This window comes from Dromiciops gliroides, chromosome 6, assembly GCF_019393635.1.
Source record: "Dromiciops gliroides isolate mDroGli1 chromosome 6, mDroGli1.pri, whole genome shotgun sequence".
NCBI lineage: Eukaryota > Metazoa > Chordata > Mammalia > Microbiotheria > Microbiotheriidae > Dromiciops > Dromiciops gliroides.
In genome coordinates, this window is record NC_057866.1 from 94,842,006 (window position 1) to 94,855,845 (window position 13,840).

Consider the following 13,840-nt stretch of genomic DNA (forward strand, 5'->3'; position numbering starts at 1 on the left):
ATAAAGACAGATGATATGGAAACTGATGTCTCTGATCAAGATTTGAGTGACCTGGGGCAGCTAGGTGGCACAGTGGATAGAGCACTGGCCCTGGATTCAGGAGGACCTGAGTTCAAATCTGACCTCAGACACTTAACAATTACTAGCTGTGTGACCCTGGGCAAGTCACTTAACCCCAATTGCATCACCGGGGGAAAAAAAAAAGATTTGAGTGACCTGGGGCAGCTAGGTGGCACAGTGGATAGAGCACTGGCCCTGGAGTCAGGAGTACCTGAGTTCAAATCCGACCTCAGACATGTAACACTTACTAGCTGTGTGACCCTGGGCAAGTCACTTAAACCCAATTGCCTCACTAAAAAAAAAAAAAAAAGATTTGAGTGACCTGGGGCAGCTAGGTGGTGCAGTAGATAAAGCACAGGTCCTGGATTTAGAAGGATCTGAGTTCAAATCCATGTGACCCCAGACAAATCACTTAACCCTCATTGCCCCAGGGAGGGAGATTTGAGTGACCTAAGTCACATATCCTAAAATAGCCCACCTCCCATTTGATTAACCAATCAGAGGTGATTTGGCATCCCTCAGGAAGACCTCCTTTTTGAAGAGCATATAAACTGTGACCCCCACCATCATTAGGGGTCTTTGATCTAAGAGAAATGATCAAATGACCATCCTTTTATTAATAACCTGCTGGCCTTATTAATCTATGTCTCAAATCTTTTCAACGCTGTCGTAAACTACAGGATTTCTTGATAACTTTTAAACTACCAGTGAAATAGTTACTCAGATGAGAATATATGTGCCTCTGCCTCATCAATGTTCTTGGTCCTGTGTTGGAAGCAAGGCTGCTCTGTAACTTGGGCAATTGACTGTACTCAGACTAACAGATCAATTCCAAATGGACCATGCATATCTAATACCTATACAGTTTTATACTAAGGAAGACAAAGACTACTAGAACATTTTAAATATACACCAACCTACAGTAAGCAGACTTTTTGTATAGAATTGTCATGAACAAGTCAGATAAGGCTATGCATGGCCTTTGGATAAATTCTTTTGCTATCAGACACTTTGTCAATGGATTCATTGGTCATTTTAGCCATCCCTGTCTCTAAATGTTTCCTCTTCTCCTTCAGGGAAAGAGGCATAATCTAACCAGCCTACATAAAATTCCAGGTTCTGGACTGCTTCCATAAAACTACATTGCTTCCTCTTTTAAAAAAATATTATTTTATTTTTTCTCCAGTTACATGTAAAGACAATTTTTAACCTTCATGTTTTTAAAATTTGGAGTTCTAAATTTTTTCTCTCTCTCTCGCTCCCTTCCCCTCCCCACCACAGAGACAGTAAGCAATTTTATATAAGTTATACATGTTCAATCATGTAAAACATATTATCATATTAGTCATGTGAAAGAAGACACAGACCCAAAGGGGGGGGGGGAGGAGAGAGATGTCCATTTATTTACATATTTAACCATTCATCCAAGCATTTATTTATTTATTTGTTTTTTTAAACTTATCTGTTAACTTATTTATTTATTCACTTACCCACTCATTTATCTATCATCTATCTATCTTTCTATCTATCCATCTGTCTGTCTTTCTGTCTATTTTAGTTTTGCAGAACTGCCTTTTATTCCTTTCTTTTTTTCAACATTCATTTTAAAATAAGATTTTGAGTTTCTAATTTTTCTCCCTCCTTCCTTTCCCTCCCCACCCAAGATGGCAAGCAATCTGATATAGATTATATATGTACAATCACATTAAACATATTTCCATATTAGTCATGTTTTAAAAGAAGAATCAGAACAAAAGAGAAAAACCTCAAAAAAGAAAACAGAAAAAGTAAAAATAGTATGGGTCAATCATTCAGATCCCACAGTTTTTTTTCAGATGTGAAGAACATTTTCCATCATGAGTCTTGCATCATTGTATTGCTGAGAAGAGCTAAGTCTATCACAGCTGATCATCACATAACATGACTGTTACTGTGGTTCTGCTCACTTAACTCAGCATCAGTTCACTTAAGTCTTTCCAGGTTTTTCTGAAATCTTCCTGCTCATCATTTCTTAAAGGACTGGCCCTGGATTCAGTAGGACCTGAGTTCAAATCTGGACTCAAACACTTGACACTTACTAGCTGTGTGACCTTGGGCAAGTCACTTAACCTTCATTGCCCCACCCCCCAAAAAAAGTATATTGTCTTTACAATGTTGCTATTGTACAAGTTGTTTTCCTGGTTCTTTTTACTTAACTCTGTATCAGTTCATACAAGTCTTCCTAAGTTTCTTTCTTTTTTTTTTTGGCAGGGCAATGAGGGTTAAGTGACTTGCCCAAGGTCACACAGCTAGTAAGTGTCAAGTGTTTGAGGCCAGATTTGAACTTAGGTCCTCCTGAATCCAGGGCTGGTGCTTTATCCACTGCATCACCTGGCTGACCCCTAGATCAGGTTTTCTTAAAATGGAATTGATGGATAGGTTTCATAGGGTCCATGATCTTGTGATAGGAAAAAATATGTCAGCTAAAATGTAATATTTTCTTCAATTATGGATATGGGCAATAAACATTATGAGAAGGGGTCCACAGGCTTTACCAGGGGGACCCATGACACAATAAAGGTTCAGGATCCCTGGACTAGATGGTCTGAAGGTGCCCCTAGTTCTGACATTCTGTTTTCTAGGTTCTAATGTGCCTTCCAGCTCTAACGTTCTATGTTCTAAGGTTCCTCACTTTCTACATACAAAGACTCTTCCAGCTCTGACAGTCCATGATTCTATACTTAATAATAGCTAACATTTATATAATGCTTACTATGTGCCAGGCACTGGGAAAAAATACTTTACAATTATCTTATTGGATCCTTCCAACAACCCTAGGAGGTAGATGCTATTTTTATCCTTATTTTACAAATGAGGAAACTGAGGCAAACAGAGATTAAGTGGCTTCCTCAGGGTCACACAGCTGGTACATATCTGAGGCTGGATTTGAACTGAAGTTCTCCTGACTTTAGGTCCAGTACTCAATTCACTGCCCCGTCTAGCTACCCAAAGTTATCCTACTAGATATCTTGCCCCTGTCCTTCTAACACAAAGACTGGAACATTTTTCATGTTTCTGGAATGGGGAAGGAAATGTGACTCTTCACTGGAAGAGAGAATGCTGAGGTGATAGATCTACTTAAGAGGCAAAGTGATTACCAGAGCTGCTTGGGAACAGCAAACTATGGGTTGTACCAGATACAATTGGGGAGAGATAAGTAGGTAAACATGTCCCTGATTTCCCACTCGATCCAACCACTTGAACTACTCCAGGTCTAAACTAATAGCTTGATAATTTAAAGATGACCCATGGGGCAAGAACAAGTTTCCACAGTCAATCCAAACATGATTCCTGTAAAGCATCATTCCAGTTTCAAGAACTTTTTATGCCTCGTCTGAAGCCAAGGATTGAGACTGATTGAACGGGCATCTGATCACTTGCTTTAAGTGGTAGGATGACATGATTGAGAAAAATCACTCAACCTCATTCTTGCTTATTGAAGCTCTTGCCCCAAGAAGCTCCTCCTTTCAAGCTGTCCTATTAATAACCCTCTTCCTCCCAAACACTTCATCAATCAGCTTACGCAATGGCTGATTTTTCTATTTTAAAAGGCAAAACACCAGCACAGCAATTCACACCCTGGCCCCTGATTAATTTTTGAAAGTGACAGTTTCTATTTTAGGTGCCTCACTTCCTTACCTGAGGCTAAGTGAAGTTACCACCCCCGGAATCGGATGTTTAAGCCAGGGACTGGGGGCGGCTGTGTTTTGTACACAAAAATAACTTCTGGCTGCTCTTGGTCTCCTAGCTGCCTACTCCAGCTTCTCCCAAGTTCATATGACCTTTAACAACACTCAATACCCCTAAAAGGGGAAGTTGAGGTGAATATTTTGGGTGAGGGGGAGCAAGAAGTTTCACTCCCCACTCCCAAACCCATGATTCACCAGTCAAAGGCTAGGCTGGAAGCCTGGGGCTAAGCTCTGCTGGAATAGACAGGGCTGAATAAACTCTGAGTTGCTCTGATTCTGTCTGTACAAGATGATGAGAATATCATCATCCTCGTCACTTGCATTGGTGCAGTGCTTTATGTTTCATAGAGTCCTTTCTTCACAATCGTCTTTCTCGGGAGACAGTGTCTCCATTTAACAGATAAAGAAGCTGAGGTTCAGAGATAGGTGACTTGTCCAGGGTCACACAATTAGCAAGGGTCAGAACCCTTGAACCTAGGTCTTCTTTTCACTCTCCCAAACTGCTTCTCTTCGTGGTTAGAGGTATAAAGTGACTTAGGGAACATTTAATCTCACTTCCTAATAGGATCATAGATCATGGAGCTGGAAAGAATAGTAGAGGTCTGCTAGGCAGCTATTTGTTCCTGATAAAGAACTGAACCTGGGAAAGACTTGAATTTAAATCTAGCCTCATTGCACTTTCTAGGTGTATAACCCAGAGGTTTAGTTGCTTAATCTCTGCCTGCCTCAGTTTCTTCATTTGCATAGTGATCTGTTGCTTCTAGTACTGTTCCAGTCTGTCATACTGCTTCCCTAGAGCTAAAAAGGACCTTAAAGATACAGTAAGCTAGCAGTCTCATTGTACAAACCAAAGAGAGGTAGTAGTTTGATCCAGGTCTGTAGCAGGGGCAAGATTCAAACCCAGGTCCCCTGGCACTGAATCTAGTGCTTTTTTTCAATAGGTCACAGTTGCTTTAAATTTACAAATAAGAATGATTATAGTATTTTGTTGTTATTCAGTCATTTCAGCCATGTCTAACTCTTCTTGACTCCATTTGGGGTTTTCTTGGCTAAGTTACTGGAGTGGTTTGCTATTTCTTTCTCCAGCTCTTTTTTTTTTTTTTTTTAGTGAGGCAATTGGGGCCAAGTGACTTGCCCAAGGTCACATAGCTAGCAAGTGTTAAGTGTCTGAGGCCGGATCTGAACTCAGGCACTCCTGACTCCAGGGCCGGTGCTTTATCCACTGCGCCACCTAGCTGCCCCCTTTTTTTTTTTTGGCGGGGCAATGGGGGTTAAGTGACTTGCCCAGGGTCATACAGCTAGTAAGTGTTAAGTGTCTGAGGTCAGATTTGAACTCAGGTACTCCTGAATCCAGGGCCAGTGCTTTATCCACTACGCCACCTAGCTGCCCCTCTCCAGCTCTTTTTATAAATGAGAAAACTGAGGCAAACAGGGTTAAGTGACTTGCCCAGGGTCACACAGCTATTGTGTCTGAGGCCAGATTTGAACTCATAAAAATGAGTCTTCCTGACTCTATCTACTGGATCACCTAGCTGCCCCTCATTATAGTATTATTAATTTCCATTTATCTACAGCTTTACCAAATGCTTTCTTATGATACCAAAGTATTATCACCCTCATTTTACAGATAAAGAAAGTGAGGCTCAAAGAGACGAAATGACTTGCATAAGGTCCCACAGTGAGCTAGAGCCAGAGGGGAAACCTAGGGCTACTATCCAACTCTCCTGACACTTCCCATATCCCATCCTCTGGCCAATCCAGCACGGGCACATTAAACAATTGCTCTGTGCCCATTCATACATGCCCGTTTGGTCTGGAAGGGCCCGAGTCAGGAAGGCACATGGACTAACTGGCCCACTGCTTGGCCAGAGACATGGGCTGATGAGGAAGAAGAGAAGAGGACAGATATAAAAGAGCAGTAGGCTAGATTATCAAAGCAGCTCAACCCTAGGAGCTTTAGACAAGGTCAGGGTGATGCTGGAACAACAGAGGGACTAGAGCAGGTGGAACAGGGTCTGTAGGAGAAGTTCGATGGCAAAGACAGGAATGGATGATCATTGGGGTAGACAAATTGTTGTGAACCACAGAGATACTACTGACACGCCTTGGTTAGAGTCTACATGTTGACCTAAATGGAAACAACTATAAAAATCCTTGAAAAATAAATAAAAGAAACTCATCTGTCCTCCTACTTGTCCACTGGACCCTGGTGCCATTCACCGAGAGAGAAAAGTGGAGGACCCGAGTCTCTGCCTGGAATACAGTAATAATAATAGTTAGCATTTATATAATGCTTTAAGGTTTGCCAAACACTTTACAAATATTGTCTCACTTGATCCTTACAACAACCATGGGATGTGGGTGCTATAATTCTACCCATCTTACAGATGAGAAAACTGAAGCATACAGAAGCTAAGTGACTTGCCCAGGGTCATAGCTAGAAAAGCATCTGAGGCAGGATTCAAACTCAGGTCTTTTTTTTTTTTTACTTTTCATATTTACATTTTATTTTTTGCTGTACAAGGTGAAAAATTTACGTATGCTTCACATTTTTCATGAGTTATCTAAACATTATACAAATATATACAGGAGTATTCACATTTAATTTTATTGTGTACACCTTTACTATTTAAACAGCTGACTGTACACAATACAAACAGTCCTCATATGATGTAAAGCATAATTTCACTTGGTAAATTTTCTGCATTGTAAAGAAAAAGTTAGTGATGTGTTCTTCAATTTCAAGAATAGTTTAAATGTTTTAGTAGAAACAAACATGTGCCCCAAAAATAGTTTTCATGAATTTGTTTTTCAATATGGAAAGTCCTTGCTTCACTTAAGTAAATGCCAAATTATGCTTACATAATTGTTTATAAAATGAGCCATGTTCCACAATAAGTTGATATAACTAAACAAGAGAACTACTCAAACTACTGGTCTTAATGTTAATGTGAAAGTGGGCACGGAAGTCCTCAAACAGCTGATTTTTTTTTTAAGTCCAAACTGAAAAATCGAGTCTCACCACAAAGGAAATTAAGTCAACTTGACAAAAATCGTTGAAATCATTCCAGAGTTTTAATGTTCAGGACAATTTGTGGTTTTTTCATTTGATTCACTCTGCTGTAGATTTCCTTCTTGATCAAGATGAACTGTAGACTTACTTTCATATATAGTGCTCATTTCTTCAAATGTTTTATTACTTATGTTATCTTGTTCGACTTCACACAAATAAACATCAATAGGTCCTTTTGTGCTCTTTATATGTACAGTTATACAATCTTCTTTAGGAGTTGGCACTTCCAATTTGGTTTCTTCTGGAGCCTTGACTGCAATAACAATTTGTTCATGGAAAGCTTGAATATTATGGATATATTGATAAGTTACATATGCTAATCTTTCATTTTCTTTGTCATCTGTTAGTTCAAACAGCTGCTGAGCACAATCCTTAATTAACTCATCCAAAGCTTTTTCCATTGCTGTTAAATCAGTAAGTTCATTCCTTATCTTCTTTTGCTGGGGTACTTTTGATCCAATACCACCAAGATCAGATCCAATCCACTGAATATGGTTCTTAGATCTTTTTTGAATGAGGTCAATTCCATCTAATACATTGGTGATGTCATATACTCTTCGCTTCTGTACTCCCAATGTTGTTGCAACTTCATTTAAAATCAAGAACTCCACCAGGAGCAGATTTGATGAGCTCCATAAATTTACGGGTTAAAAAAACCAAAGACACATCATAACGAGGCTTTGCGACTCTTAGTGCTTCAACAGGCTCTCCATGTGGACCGGCAGCCGGGGGATTCGGCTCATGGACTCCAGCTTCCTCTGGCCGGCCTCGGCGTCCGCAGCGGCGTCTGGATCAGCGCGGCGGCCTCCGGGGCTCCAGACATCCTCCCCGGCAGGCCAACTAAATCGAGCGCGGCTCGTCGTCCTCCTCCTTCTGGCTAAGCTCTGGGGCAGCCCCGGGCTCGCCCGGCTAAAGCCAAACTCAGGTCTTTGTGACCCCGAGTGCTATCCTGCTCTATCCAAAATGCCACCTAGGTGACACTCTCACTGGAATCTAGGATCTAAGGCACAATCCACCATGCCAGCCTCATCTGCATGGGAAATGAATTCCGAGTGAGAAGATTTAGGTTCAAATGCCACTGGTTACCTCTGTGAATTTGGGCAAATCACTTCTTCCCACTAGTCCTCTACTTCATCTTGTGCAAAATGAATTAATTGGGCTAAATGTCCGTGTGAAATAGATTAGAATCCCTTCCATGTCTCAATCCTATAATGCTATTTGGTGTATCCCTGCTTCCTATGGGAATGGGACTAAACCATTCTAGTGATGAGAGGCAACTAATAGAAGCCAAGAGAAAAAACCCTTCCTGGAGAAAGATGTCATGTTTCACTTTGGAATGGGAGAGAATTGACAGGACGATCTGATTCATGGGCTCAAGCCAGAGTCCACAAGAATAACCAAAACCAGAGAGTGAGAAAGGGGGTAGAATGGATTTCAGAGCTCAAGTCTGAAACTGAGCAAGTCACGCTATGACAGGAAGTGGTAAGCAAAGTCTAGAGTGATCTAGATCATCAACTTCTCTGACTAAGCCAGTATCTTTTTTCTTTTGCTGTATGCCAGTCATAGTTCTTCCTTGCTCAAATGCCTCAAATGCCTTAGCACCGACTGGTCTTGGATATTGCAGACAACAGCTGTAGTTCTCCTATAGACTGATTTTTTTTTTTGGCGGGGCAATTGGGGTCAAGTGACTTGCCCAAGGTCACACAGCTAATAAGTGTCAACTGTCTGAAGCCAGATTTGAACTCAGATCCTTCTGAATCCAGGGCTGGTGCTCTATCCACTATGCCACCCAGCTGACCCTAGATTCATTCTTCTTTTTTTTTGGCAGATTCATTCTTTATAGACAGACAAGAGCCTTAGAGAGAATATGAATCCCTCAGGAAATATGGATGAAACAAACTGAATGAATGAAAAAAGCATTTATTAAGCACTTACTATGTACAAAGCATTGTGCTAAGTGCTGGGGATATGAAGAGAAAAGTAAGACAGTCTTCGCTCTCTGGGAGCTCACATTCTAATGGAAGAGACAATACATATGGAAAGTTTCAGCTACCAGTCAGATGAAAGGGTCCAGTGGTCCTTTGCGTGCAGCAGCAAAACAGATAGACACTTCTTTAAAATCACATGAGTTTCTGATGTTGAACCATTTGATGGTGCCAAGAACTTGCTTGTCTGGGTCTTTGGTAGATGTGGTTATAGACCTCAAAGAGGCACTTGCCAGGGTCCATCTCCACAGGGGCTACTTCCAAGGATGATAGTTGTGGGCACTAGGCTGGAAGTGTTACTATTTCCAAGGCTCAGGGTCCTGGACAGCCTCCATTGGAGTCTGAGGAGAGATGGTTATCCATAAAGTGGTATGGTCTGACTTGCCTGGGACATTCTGCCTCCTTTCTCATCATCAGGATGCTCTGCTGGGTCATTTAGGTTGATTTGCCTGCCTTGTTAGTGGCAGTTGGTATGGATGGCTCTCCCCTTCACAGGATGTCCTTGGATGATGGCTGTGAAGACGAGGCTAGAAGCAGGACTCATCTGGGAGGTTGTGGCTACTCCCAGGGCTCTTGTGCTCATCTGCATAAATAATATAGAGATCCAGTGTAGAGGCAAGAAGACCAGGGTTCAAATTCATTCCCTGAAACAAATGGTTATAACCTCAGCTCCAGAAGACAGATAGACACTGTAACGATTGGAATAATGCTACCTGCTGGAGAACTACTGTAGGAAAGCTCTGCCATGAGGAGAAGGCATCTGAGGGCAAGCCATGCAGTTTTCCTTGGCGTCAGGAAGTGACATTTGCTCGAGGGTACTGTCTATAAAAGAGGCGAGGCTTGCTCTCTCACTCTCTGGAGGACCTCAGTGGGAGAGGAGCTGGAGACATCGGCTCCCTGAGAGAGACAGCTGAATCTAGGCCTCTTTCTCTCTTCACCAAATTCTTATTCTCCTTAATAAATGCTTAAAAGTCTAACTCTTGCTAAAGCTTATAATTTATTGGCGACCACTCATTAGACTTTAGATAGCATAGCTAGAATTTTAGCCCCTTACAACTCACAAGGTAGAAGGGCCCCTCAAAAAGTATAAACCATGATCTTTAACACCCATTTAGTAACCATTGCTGAGGGGCAGCTAGATGGCACAGCGGATAGAGCACCAGCCCTGGAGTCAGGAGGACCTGAGTTCAAATCCGACCTCAGACACTTAACACTTACTGGCTGTGTGACCCTGGGCAAGTCACTTAACCCCAATTGCTTCACAAAAAAACCAAAACAAAACAAAAGGAAAAAAAAAAGAAACCAATGCTGTGTAGTGTAAGATAGCCCAGACTGAGGAGCTGGTTCCCCTGTTATACTCACCTAGTTAAAATTTTGTTGTACCTAGCAAATCAGCTGTGGTGCTTTGGGCACATTTGTCTATATTTTCAGTTTTGGAGAGAGTTCTCTGGGGATCTGAGGAGCTCAAACATGGTCCTTTAGAGTCTTGAAAAGTTCTCAATAAAGTCTCTGAAACAGGAGTGCCAAAGAGCCCCAGAAGTCAATTGTATAGTTCTTCGACAATCTCAAATTAACAAACTTTTTTTTTTTTAGTGTGGAAATGAGGGTTAAGTGACTTGCCCAGGGTCACACAGGTAATAAGCGTCAAGTGTCTGAAGCCAGATTTGAACTCAGGTCCTCCTGAATCCAGTGCTTTTTGTTTTTAAATTCACTATTATTTTGGGGGGTGGGGTGGGATAATGAGGGTTAAGTGGCTTGCCTAGGGTCACACAGCTAATAAGTGTCAAATGTCTGGGGCCAGATTTGAACTCAGGTCCTCCTGAATCCAGAGCCAGTGCTTTATCCATTGTGCCACCTAGCTGCCCCCAAATTAACAATCTTTTTAAAGGGCCCAGATATACACTTCCTGGCAGGCCTAGAGATTACACTAATCCTTTAAATGCAGAATTACATAATTTCCATCAACAAACAACATTTTACCCAGTTCTGTTACTAATGGGGAAGAGAGCTGAGACTGCACACCAGGCAAGAGCTTCAGCAGCTCTGACCCCATCTAGGTTAGAAAAGAGTATTTAGCCAAGCTCAGTGCTAGACAATGGAATTTTAAAATGGGTAGGTCTTTGATGATATCAATTTCATCATTCCTGGGGATTATGGGAACAAATGGCCAGGAAGGACTCCAGAGGGTTTGCAATGTCTCAGTCCCAAAATTCTGGTTCTCCTTTTCATTCCCATATGTGTTAGGTTATGGGACTGGCTATTGACTCTGTAAGGGAGGCCATAAAGAGCCTGTGTGTCTCTGTTTCCTTAGGTGTTAGTTTGTAGGTCTGAGGTAGAGTGGCAATATTACATGTTGGAAATATCATTGGGTCTGGAAGCAAAACAACTCGTTCAAATCTCAGTTCTGCCAAGTACTGGTTGAGAATTTGGTTGTTGAGTTGTTTCAGTCGTGTCTGACTCTTTGTGACTCCATTTGGGGTTTTCTTGGCAAAGATACTGGAGTGGTTTGCTATTTCCTTCTCCAGTTCATTTTACAGATGAGGAACTAAGGCAAACAGGGTGAAGTGACTTGCCCTGGGTTACATAGTTAATGAGTGTCTGAGGCCAGATTTGAACTCATGAAGACCAATCTTCCTGACTCCAGGCCCAGCACTCTATCCACTGTGCCACCCAGTTGCCCCATAATGCAACCTAGATAATGTTAATTTGTGATTTTCTTAGTCAATATGTTTCTATTTGGAGTTGATACCACTGGTCTGAGGTTTTATTTCTCCTGTGCATGACTGAAATAGACTCTCTCTGGAGACAGAGGTCAGGGTGGCTGAGGAACTGGGAGGCCAGGGTGTTTGAAAGGAGCAGGGATTGAGGTGGAGAAGAAGAAGATGAGCCAGATCTGAGGAGGGGAGTGAGCACCCTAGAGGTCTATAAGTGACAGCCTAAAGGATCTGTACAGGATGAAATGAACTTTAAAGGTGAGGTAGCTACTGAGTGATAGCGGCAGAAAGGGTGTGTGTTTGAAAGTGTTATTTTATTTATTTATTTATTTTTAGTGAGGCAGTTGGGGTTAAGTGACTTGCCCAGGGTCACACAGCTCGTAAGTGTTAAGTGTCTGAGGCCAGATTTAAACTCAGGTATTCCTGATTCCAGGGCCGGTGCTCTATCCACTGCACCACCTAGCTGCCCCTGAAAGTGTTATTAAAGACAAGGAGTATGCCTGTTGCTCACCCTTTGTAGCAGGAAGTATGAGAGAAGGAGCAGACAGACATGGAAGAGACCCCAAGAGAAGTAGTATCTTCAGGATGGAGCTAAGTTTTGGTGAGCACCAAAAGACAGAAGGAACATGAGATGAAGAGATTCAGGATGAAGGGGAGGGAGTTTATTAACATTAGAGGACTCTTAAGGGCACAGTGGGAAAGGAAAGCAGAAGAGGACAGGGAAAAGGGAGGGCTTGGACTAAATATATGACTGGAGGGTGGTAGGTGGTGGCTGGCATGAGTCACCTTCTACCCTGAGGATCCTCAGTATGCCATGTGATATTGGTCCTCTCTCTTTCTTTCTCTCTCCCTCTCTCTCTCTTTTTGTCTCTCTGTCTCTGTCTCTCTGTCTGTTATTCTTTGTCTCCCTGTCTGTCAATCTGTCTCTCTGCATCTGTCTGTCTTTCTGTCTCTGTCTGTCTCTATCTCTGTCTTTCTCATTTGATCCTTATAATAACCCTGTGGGCTAGGCACTATTACTAACCCCAGAGTCCTAGTTCTTCCTCAAGGGTGAGGGTCAGAGATCTGTAATCTGGTGGGGGTGGAAAAGCTTCTGAATCCGACATCAGAAGAAGCAAGTTTGAATTTGAATTCTGAATCAACTTGAGAGTGTCCCTTCTGCCCTCTCTGGACCCAAGTTTCCTCCTCTAAAAAAACAGAGGTTGGATGAGATGATCTTTCAGCCCCTTTCTGACTCTGAAACTGTGATCTCTGAGAGGCAGTATTATTATAGCAGAAAGTATTGGAGTTGGAGTCAGGCATACAGGATTAGAGCCCTCTCAACATTTTCTTTCTTTCTTTCTTTTTTTTTTTTTTGTGAGGCAATTGGGGTTAAATGACTTGCCCAGGGTCACACAGCCAGTAAGTGTTAAGTGTCTGAGGCTGGATTTGAACTCAGGTACTACTGACTCCAGGTCCAGTGCTCTATCCACTGTGCCATCTAGCTGTCCCCCTCCCTCAACATTTACAGGGGCTTTGTGACAATTGGCAAGTCACTTAAACCTCTTAGGGCCTCAGTTTCCTCATCTGTAAAATGGAAATAATAATACTTACACTACTAATAGTTAGACAAGCTCCCTTTTTGTTGGGAAGAGAGAGGATATGCAGATAGAAAGAGTTAGAATATTGATGAATATCTGTGGGTATAGCTCTTAACTCCAAAGGCATTTTACTAATGTTTTTAGTTGTCTAACCTGCTCATGAATGATGCACTCAGAGGTGACTGGTTTTCTTACCCTAGATTGGAGAGTCTAGCTCTCTTTGTCTAACCTCTGTCTGCCTCAGTGTCTTCATCTATAAAATGGGGGAGTTAAACTTGATGCCTTCTAAAGACCCTTTAAGCTCTAAATTTGTGGTCCTGTGAATTCTGCATAAACCTGCAGACCCCTAGGCTACCTGGGGTTCTGACAGGAAGCCAATCCCTAGTCATGCTAGTACCTTCCCTCTGTTATTTCCCATTTATCCTGTATATAACTTTTTTAAACATGTGTTTGTTGTCTCCCCTATTAGATTATGACTATATTCCTCAAGGGCAGGTACTACCATTTGCCTTTCTTTACATCCCCAGAACTTAGCACAGTATCTGGCACATAGTAGGTACTTAATAAATGCTTCTTGACTGACTACCATTGTCTGGATAGTCATTGTTTTTATGCATCTGTCCTCATCTCCCCAGTCCAGATAAAAGACAGAGACCTATCCAGTGACTGAGGTGAACTAAGGAATGTGCAGGTCTCCTTG

General features: G+C 42.0%; 1 pseudogene; it reads right to left on the reverse strand.

Moving 5' to 3' along the window:
- Positions 1 to 6,788: 6,788 nt before the first annotated feature.
- On the reverse strand, positions 6,789 to 7,684 carry LOC122732482 (annotated as a pseudogene).
- Between the last annotated feature and the right edge of the window lie 6,156 nt (positions 7,685 to 13,840).